This window comes from Jaculus jaculus, chromosome 14, assembly GCF_020740685.1.
Source record: "Jaculus jaculus isolate mJacJac1 chromosome 14, mJacJac1.mat.Y.cur, whole genome shotgun sequence".
Classification (NCBI taxonomy): Eukaryota; Metazoa; Chordata; class Mammalia; order Rodentia; family Dipodidae; genus Jaculus; species Jaculus jaculus.
Genome location: NC_059115.1, coordinates 74,066,197 through 74,076,193, shown reverse-complemented (window position 1 = coordinate 74,076,193; position 9,997 = coordinate 74,066,197).

Sequence of the window (9,997 nt, the reverse complement as noted above, 5' to 3'; positions counted from 1 at the left end):
GGTCGACGAAAATAGCACAGGTAGCTTAGGCTTGGGCTATGATTCTGGCACCGCATCTACTGACTAGTTTATGATGCTAGACGTTTTCATTGCTATATTAAAATTCTCTTATATGAAAAATTAATGGTAAACCGGATGGTGGCACATGCATATAATCCCAGTACTTGGGAGGTGGAGACAGGCAGATCAGAAATTCAAGGTCATCCTCAGCTACATAGAAATTTTGAGGCCAACCTGGGCTACATGAGACCCTGTCAGGAAGAAAGAAAGAGGGCTGAAGAGATGATGCAGTGGTTATGGGTACTTGCTTGCAAGGATAAGGGCCCAGGTTCAATACCCCCAGTACCCCCATTAAGCCAGATGCACAGAGTGGCACATGTATTTGCAGTTCATTTGTAGTAGCAAGAGGCCCTGGTGCACCCTTTTCTATTTCTCCCTCTCTCTCCATTTTTCTCTCCTCTTCTCTCTCTCCTTGCTAATAAATTAAAGTATAAGATAATTTTAGAAAAAGGTAAAAAAAAAAAAGAAAAGAAAACAAAAAGAACTGAGAATAATATTCCTATCTCACAGTTTTATATAATTAAATCAGTTAATGTGTACATGTATGCAATAAAAATTAGCTTGATATCTTCTCTCCCAATTGAATCTGGGGTAGAACTGTTATTAATTGGAAATTTACAATCACCTTTCACCCTTTTGTCAAACACATACATACAAACAGAGACACACAGATATGACAATCAAATAAGGTAAACAATCTTGTTCTAAAAACCATGAGTTTGGCTTTCCCTGGCCATATATGTTTTGCATCATATCTAAAAAAAAAAATAAAACCTTCCTTTTATTTATACCCTTTTCCTCATGTATTTTCCCTCTTCCTCATGTATTTGCCTCACAGTCAGAATCTTAGTCTAATCTGTTATAAGCTCAAATATGTGAGCAAGCCAATGAAGACTCTAGCCTTACACATTCAAGACATGACTGTCATGTTGTAGGAAAAGGAACATCAAAGTATTAGGAGGGTTCTAAGTTGGTACTATTACCCACCAGCCCTTTAAAGCTAAATATAACTATCTTGGGACAAAAGTCCCATATTATGGAAATTCAATTTATCTATGATAAAATTACCTTTTATGTATTCTTCAATGCTTCAATCATATTATACAATTACCACAAAGAAATTTCAGACACTGAAAAGATAACTTTGGTGTCAAGAGCTCAGCAGTACATTCAGATGGATCCCAGGGAAGATGTCAGGCCAGGAGGTCATAACACAATGAAAGGCCACTGAAGCAGAGGGCAGTGACAATAGAGGTGGTTATACCATAATGAATTGTGGGTTTGGATAAAATGTAAAAATAAAGATTCAAAAAAACTAAAAAGTATTCAGAGTGCCAGTGAAGGTTAAGGTTTATTCTAATGAATTCAGTTAACTGATTCATGATCAGAAAAAAAAAAAAAAGGGAGAACAATCCCATGAAGAGAGATGATCTTGTTCTAACATGTATTTTGGATTGTCTACTCACTAGAAATATCTCTGTACCCACATTCATTAAAATGTAAGCCAGCCCTGTCTTTCCCAAAAGGTGACTTCCATTCAGTCCCCAAAGTTAAGTTTATTTGATTCTAACTAACAGTCATAGTTATTTCATTTGTCTTACAAATGATTACTTTAGCAATGGACATGTCTTACAAAAGTTGCCAATAAGAAGTTAGGGGAGAATTGTATACTTGCATCGAGGAGACATTTTTAAGGTTTATTATTATTATTAACATGTTTTGTATGGATACATCGTGTGTTGGTGCTCTCTTTTCCCTCGTTCCTGCCCCCATTACGGTAGGGACCCTCATCAGTGGGGTTCTAGGTATCCCACATGGGGTTGTGGTTTATGCATTGTGGGGGCAGTAGTCAGTTGTTTTTGTGGGGAAGGAATGACTCTGGGCATGATGTCTCAACCTGTGGCTCTTATAATCTTTCTGCCCCCTCTTCCACAAAACTCCCTGAGCCGTGGTGGGTGAGTTGTAAGTCTACTGCAGTGATGGGCTCTTAGGAGCCTCTGGGACTCTGCTTTGGTAGGTGTTGAGTGTTCTCGGGGTCTGTCTCCTACATCAGGTTTTGCATGGAAGCAGCACTCTTGCTCATCTCCCCAACTCCTCTGTGGCATGGAGAGACCTGGCTGGAATTCAGAAGAAAGCCAGTCCCCAGACTCCTCTAGAAAGCACTACATGAGCTCGTGGGCAAAAATGGTCAACGATGATCTGAGCATCCAGAGGTCTAAGCTACTCAGAAGCAAACACCCTAACAGGATGTACACACCAGTGCAATAGAGGCACACAGCTTTGGTGGGACTATGAGATCTGATCAGTGTAAAGGAATATCTGGAATTGGGAACCGGATCAGAATCCTATGGAGACAAAGATTATGCTCTCCAGTGTCAAGCTCTCACTGGTCTTTGGCCAAAAGAGGGGCTACATGCATGAAATTCTCCCTAAATTAATAATGCTTATTCCATTTAAACTGTGCTGACTTCACTCTCCATTGGAGAATCTGTTCTTCTTTTCAGAAGGTAGCAAGACCAGATTAGGAGAAATTTTATAATTCTTTTAAATTTTTTTTTTTTTTTTAAATTTATTTATTTGAGAGAGACAGACACAGAGAGAAAGACAGATACAGGGAGAGAGAGAGAAATGGGCGCGCCAGGGCTTCCAGCCTCTGCAAACGAACTCCAGACGCGTGCGCCCCCTTGTGCATCTGGCTAACGTGGGACCTGGGGAACCGAGCCTCGAACTGGGGTCCTTAGGCTTCACAGGCAAGCGCTTAACCGCTAAGCCATCTCTCCAGCCCGAGAAATTTTATAATTCTTTAAAAAGGACAAAATACCATAATAAGGGAAAGGCAGAACCTACCATTTTTCTCCTTATAGTTTGCATAACTAAATATTTTATGAGGAAGAATTTTTCTTTTATTCTGGAATTCCAAGAATAAGTATAACCTTTAAAGGAATGAGGGTTGGAGAGAGGACTCAGTGGTAAAAAGTACTTGCTGTTACAAGCCTGGTGAGTAGAAGTCAGATCCTCAGAACCTACCTGAAGCTGGAAACAAGTAGTGGAGGCATCTGTAAGCCCACCGTGCCTACAGCTAGGGGAGGTGGAGCCAGGAGAATCCCGAAACTCATGGGCCAGCCAGTGTGGTGTTCACAGTAATGAAAAACAAGAGACCCTGTCTCAAACAAGATGGAGGACAAGACCTTCACATGAGCTCTGTGGCACGTGCATGTCCATATATGCACATAAAGAGCACACACATGCACACACACACACACACACACACACACACACAATTGAATGCACACAAAACACACACACACCCAGAGAGAGAGAGAATAAGGAATCCAGGTAACAACAGATGTTCACAATAGATCTAGTTACCAATAGATGCTAGAATAGGTATACAAAAGTCAAAGTAAGGGACTGGACAGATTGCTCAGTGGTTTAAGGCACTTGCTTGAAAACCCTAACTACCCAAGTTTAATTCCCCATTACCCACATAAAGCCAGATGCACAAAGTGGTGCATGAATCTGGAGTTCATTCGCAGTGGCTAGAGGTCCTGACATGTCCAATTATTCATTTTCTCTTTGTGTCTGCTTATAAATAAATAAAAATGTTTTTAAAAGTCAAAGTGAAAAGTTAGAGTGTATACCCACATGGGTGAATCATAGTATCACTAAAAGTGAAACCAACCAAATATTACATCTTCTCTGAGTTGGAGTTTAGGATGTCAGTGGTATTACTGTTAATATATTCTCACAAAACAAAACTGAATCTGACCTGATTCAAATATCCATATTTAAATCCATGATTTGGAACTATGAAGGAGAAAGGACCAAGTTCAATGTGTGGGAACCATCACACAAGGCCAGAAGGTGAGACATTCTGTACTTCACAAGAAAACTAGTTTCTTAATAAAATGAATGAGAAGGAATTACCATGGGTTAAAAGATATTTAAAGAACTGTAACTATCAAAAATGCCATATGGACTTTACTTTGGCTAATTGAGGAAAATTGAGCATAGATTAGTGAATTCACAAATAATCTTAAGGAAGTATTGCTATTTTTTACATGTGATAACAATATTGTAGGTGTCCTTGGTTGCTAAAACTGTATCCTGAAATATTTGCAGATAAAATACGATGTTTTCTTTAGGATATTTATCCAAAGCAAATTCATCAAAATGAATAAATAAATCAGATTGGTTAAAAAAATTAATAATTGAAGTTAGGTGAAGGATACATACTTGAAATTTTCTTAAACTGAGACATTTTTAGACACATGAGAAAAATCTGAGATGAGAAAGGGTGTGTCCTCTTCCCATTTCCTACTCCCAAACCTAAGTCTGAGAAGCAGGAATGGCTCTTCTTGAAGCAGAACAGGCAGAGCAAAAGTTCCCACGACACCCTAAGCCAGTGCATTATAAATCAGCCCAGAAACATTTCATTCTGCGATTTTACCACGTCACGTAGCAAATGCCTTATTACCTCATCTAATTTCAAGATAGCTTTCCAGTGGCTGACAGTCATAACTGATAAAATGTTATATAAAATGATTTTATTGCTCTCTTGAATTATTGATTTTTAATTAAGCAAGTAATTACATGCTCACTGAGACAAGTTATTATTATATGTTCATTGAAAAATAAACACGAGAGAAGAATATAGAGCACAGCTAATTTCCTTTCATGACTCCATCTCCCTTGCCTTACCAGAAGCAACCAGTACAAGCATGTTTCGGTTTAACTGTTACGCCTGCACCCATTATTTGCAAGGACTCCTGTATGGTTGGTGTGCTTCTGTGAACTAGCCATACCGTCATCGTGTGAGACTTAAGCCTTTTAGAACAGGGAAATTTGTCCTTTCTTTCAACTCTGATTATTTCAGCAAGCACTTACTTGTAAGCAGTATCAACGTTGATAACAGCTAGACTCACAAAGTGCTTTCCAAACTGCGCACACACGGAACCCTTGAGTTTGCAAACGTCACTTTGTACCTTCCCCACCCCCCAGTCCGCACAGGAAGAATCACAATAGAGCACAGCAGGTGTGCAACATGCAAATGGCAAGCGTGGAGACTGAAGTGACTGACATTCTGAAGACATTTTCCAGCAAGATAAATTGTCAAAGCTGAGGACGTCTGAACAGCAGGGCACAGCAAAGAGGCGTTACATCTTCACATTTCAAGTCACTTGGCTGGGCACAGCAGTGACTTACAAAAGTTAGTCAAGAGAAATCTACATTAAGTGTTGAGCCATCCACAGGGCTGCATTTGGTAAGGAGAGAGGGCATATGTGCCCATCTGTTCCGGATCTAGCTACCTTCCCAACCTTCCCTCTCTTGTCATTTTTAGAATGTAAACATTTCGAATGTGGGGAGGAACTGGGTTCTGTGGTACGTTCTGAACAGTTTCCAGCACTTTGAGCACTTAGAACATTTTTAAGGAATAACAACATTTTGCATTGGACTGGAGGGAATAGAACTTCCCCTTCATTTGCTAAAATGAGAATATCTTTTATTCACCAAAAGCTGTTCTTTGGCTGACCAATTTAGCAAAAGAAGAAAGAACTCCTCCTCTCATGCTTAGAAGGACCTGTTCTTAGACAATGAAATGGTAATTCTAAGAGACATGTAATGCAGACAGCCAGTTTGTAAAAGTACTTTTTCTGGACAAGAAACAGAGTTTCAGAATGCAAGCACTCAAGTGGACCCAGTTACACAGGGGGACTCGGGACTCCCCAGTCCAGGCAAGGGAGGAAAATATGTGTGATCAGGCCAGGCATGTGTAAAGGGGACAGAAACCCTTCCAGTTCCACGGCCGAAGTCAGAGTCATTAAGAAAGGATCAGAGTCTGGTCCTCAAAAAGAAAAGTGAAAGTTTTTAAAATTCTCCTTGGAATCTGTCCTGTAGTTATCATGATTTGGGTATGAAGCAGATGTGAGAGTAAAGTGAGCTTCTGCATGGTTACAGTGAAAGACCAGAAACGACACAAATGTTACCCAGAAGGGGAGCAGCTGAGCAGCAAATCTCACCAACACAGCCAAACAGTGTGCGATTTTAAAAGAGGGGCTAAGTTCTCGCCATAATCATCAGAAAACCCGAGTTGCATACTGCTAAATTAAAAAAAAAATCAGTATTACGTATGAGATGAGATTCATAATAAAGAAAAATAAATGTTTGCAACAAGTTTATGCATAAAAATACTGTGAGGGCCCATTTTAAATCTCTGTAATACTGACATGAGGAAAACATGACCTGAGCACACACGAGTTAAGAATGGAAGAACTGATTTTCATGACGTAGTTATTCAGTTTTTTATTTTGCATTATTTTACTGGTAAGATATTTTTAAGTTAGACAATGTTAAGCCTTCATTAAAACTTACAATTCATTAATGGGCCAAATTTCACCTTTAGGATGATTTCTTTTTGCTGTTCTCTTCCAAGATTTGCATAAGGAAGGCGATGCTGTCTGGGTTGATGGCCTAAAAAAGAACAGGAAAAAAAAAAGGAGGTAAGTGTACACATTTTTCCTTAGACAGCCAATAACCTGAATATATAAATATTTGAAATGGTGAGGTGCTAATGTAAAATGAAAGCTGTAACCTCGGGACTAGAACTGAATTCACAAGGGAATGACTACAATTTAAGGAAAAGAGACTCAGGCCAACTAATGCTAAGGGAAAAAACTCCAATTGTGTCCACAGAGACTGTAAACAAGAAGTCTAGGTGAGTGACAAACATTTTGAAAAAAATCTTCAACAATGAAGGCTGGCTTAAATTCCCCACTTGATTTTACATCAAGAGCAGTCATAGGTCGGGAATGTATAGATGCATGCTCATGCAATGCCCTATTGCCACAGGAAATAAAAGTACTGCAGGAAGGGCAATTGTGCCCATTGCCCCTGGTTAAAATAAATTGCTGAAAATTATGATCTACTCAAAAAATGCACACTTATAGGCATGTTAAAAGTTTTAACTTAATCTCTAAAGCCTTTTATTTTATACCTATTTTCTGTTATTTCTCAACTGTTTTGGATATGTGTCTATAGTAACTGGAGAGATAAATGATCTATTTATTAGGTTCTCTGTTGAGACAATATTAGCCTTCTCCCTCATTAACAACATAGAAACAAAAATTTCAAATACTATTTTTGCTGTTATTTTTCTCTATTACTAAAAAATGAAGAAAATGGTGCTTTTTTAATGTTTATTAAATAAGGAAATAATTCAATAGTGCACTTAAAAAGTAATGAGTAAATGATAAACAAGCTGGCATGATTATATTTGCTGTTTAATTTATAAATGTTATTCACAAATGCAAATCAATATAATCTAAGGATAACATTTTTATAGCAATACCAAATTCCATATCCTGGTTCACATAAAACTCTTTCATTCTGAAAAGAAGTCATTTTTAAAATCAAGCAAATATGCCTGGCAAGGCTGGGCCTCTCTGGAAAACCCGCAGAACCAGAAGTATAAGGTCACCATCTCAACGTCACTTCAGCTCAAGACAGATGCCTGCAAAGCTACATTAGACGAAGCAGGTAACACGTCTTAACAAAAGACAATGTTGGGTTGTCCATACATCATTTGGGAAAGGGTGTCTTTAATTGGTGATTTCATAAAATCCAGGCTATAGTATATCAATATTTCATTTGTCATCACTAGGTTTTTTTCACAAAATGACTATCAGTAATTGCAAGTTTTAAAATGGTGGCAGAGAGCTCAAAACTAAAGTAAAGTAGACTTGTAACACACCTGCCAAGGCTCCGGGAACAGTGCTGAAGAGGGGCAGAAAGACTGCAGAAGCCACCGGTGAAGAGTATCCTGAGACACTGTCCTCCACACACACACACACACACACACACACACACATTCACCACACATACACACACACACATTCACCACACACACACACGCACACACACACATTCACCACATACACACACACATTCACCACACACACACACACACACATTCACCACACACACACACGCACACACACACATTCACCACATACACACACACACATTCACCACACACACACACGCACACACACATTCACCACATACACACACACACATTCACCACACACACACATTCACCACACACACACACGCACACACACATTCACCACATACACACACACACACACATTCACCCCACACACACACACACACACACACACATTCACCACACACATTCACCACATACACACACACACACGCACACACACATTCACCACATACACACACACACACACACACATTCACCACATACACACACACATTCACCACACACACACACGCACACACACATTCACCACACACACACACGCACACACACACATTCACCACATACACACACACATGCACACACACACACATTCACCCCACACACACACACAACACATTCACCACATACACACACACACGTCCCACAAAGACTGAATGCTACATTCTTTTTTTTCTCATTTTATTAAATCTGGTTGTTGCTTTTTTTTTTTTAAGTTGAAACTTTGCATGGATACACCAAGTGTTGCTACCACCAATGCTACATTCTTTTTTTTAAATATTTCATTTTTATTGGAGGGGGGAGAGCTATATAGACAGAGGTGAGAGAAAGAGAAAAAAAGAGAGAGGAAGAGAGGGAGTACATGGGCACACCAGGGCCTGCAGCTGCTGCAAAGAAACTCCAGATGCATGTGCCACCTTGTGCATCTGTCTTATGTGGGTCCTGGGGAATCAAAACTAGGTCCCTTGGCTTTGCAGGCAAGTGCCTTAAACTGCTAAGCCACCTCTCCAGTCCAATGCTACATTCTTAACCTCGTGGTTAATACCATGATGAATACCAGGAGCCTCAATGGAATGGGGGTGGAGAAGAGGGGATATAAGAAGATAACATGAGGGGAATGGAACCAACACATGACTTGACCATACAGTATAAAAGTTCCTAATCAGTTCTTAAAAATTCATCAAAGACCATGCTCAATAATATTGGTATGTCATGCAAAGACAAAAAACATCCAAGTAAAATGGGGCTGGGGAAATGGCTCAGCAGTTAAAGATGCGGGTTTGATTTCCCAGCACCCACAAAAAGCCAGAAGCACAAAGTGGCATATACATCAGAAGCTTTTCTGCAGCAGCAAGAGGTCCTGACATCCCATTCAGTCTCTTTCCTCTCTCTCTCTCTCTCTCTCTCTCTCTCTCTCTCTCTCTCTCTCTCTCTCCTCCTCCTCCTCCTCCTCCTCTGCCTCTCCCTCTCCCTCTCTCTCTTTTTCCTTCTCTCTTTCTCCCTCTCTCTCCTCACAAATAAATAAAAATATTTAAAATTTTTAAAATCCAAATAAAAAAGTAAATGTTCCATGATGCATTTGATATTTTTGCCTATATGTCACTAAATCTCTGAGAGCAAAAGTTATGGAAGGGGTTTATCCTACAGCGTTTGACAGATGGCCATTCACCATGGGTGATCGAGTGAGTTCTCTCCGTGACAGGGAATTAATAGTCACTCCTTGTTGAACAGTTCTAATTGCTATTGGAATGATTTTTCTCCTTTGGCATTCCTTCTAGAAGATATTCCAAACGGGGGATCTATTTCCCCCACATGGTCACTTTTCAAATACTCAAATACTGCTGTCATGTACACAGATTTTTGCTTCTAAATCAAACATCCCCACACTCTTTCAACTATTTTCTTACTTTCCAGATTCCACACTGTTGTGGTTTGGTTCAGGTGTCCTTAGGTGTTCTGGATGCTAGGTTCCCTGCTGATGGAGACTTGGGAATTACCACCTCCTGGAGGCAGTGTGTTGTTGGGGGTGGGCTTATGGGTGTTATAGCCAGCGTCCCCTTGCCAGTGTTTGGCACAGTCTCCTACTGCTATTGTCCACCTGATGTTGGCCAGGGGGTGATGTTCACCCTCTGCTCATGCCAGCGTTTTCCC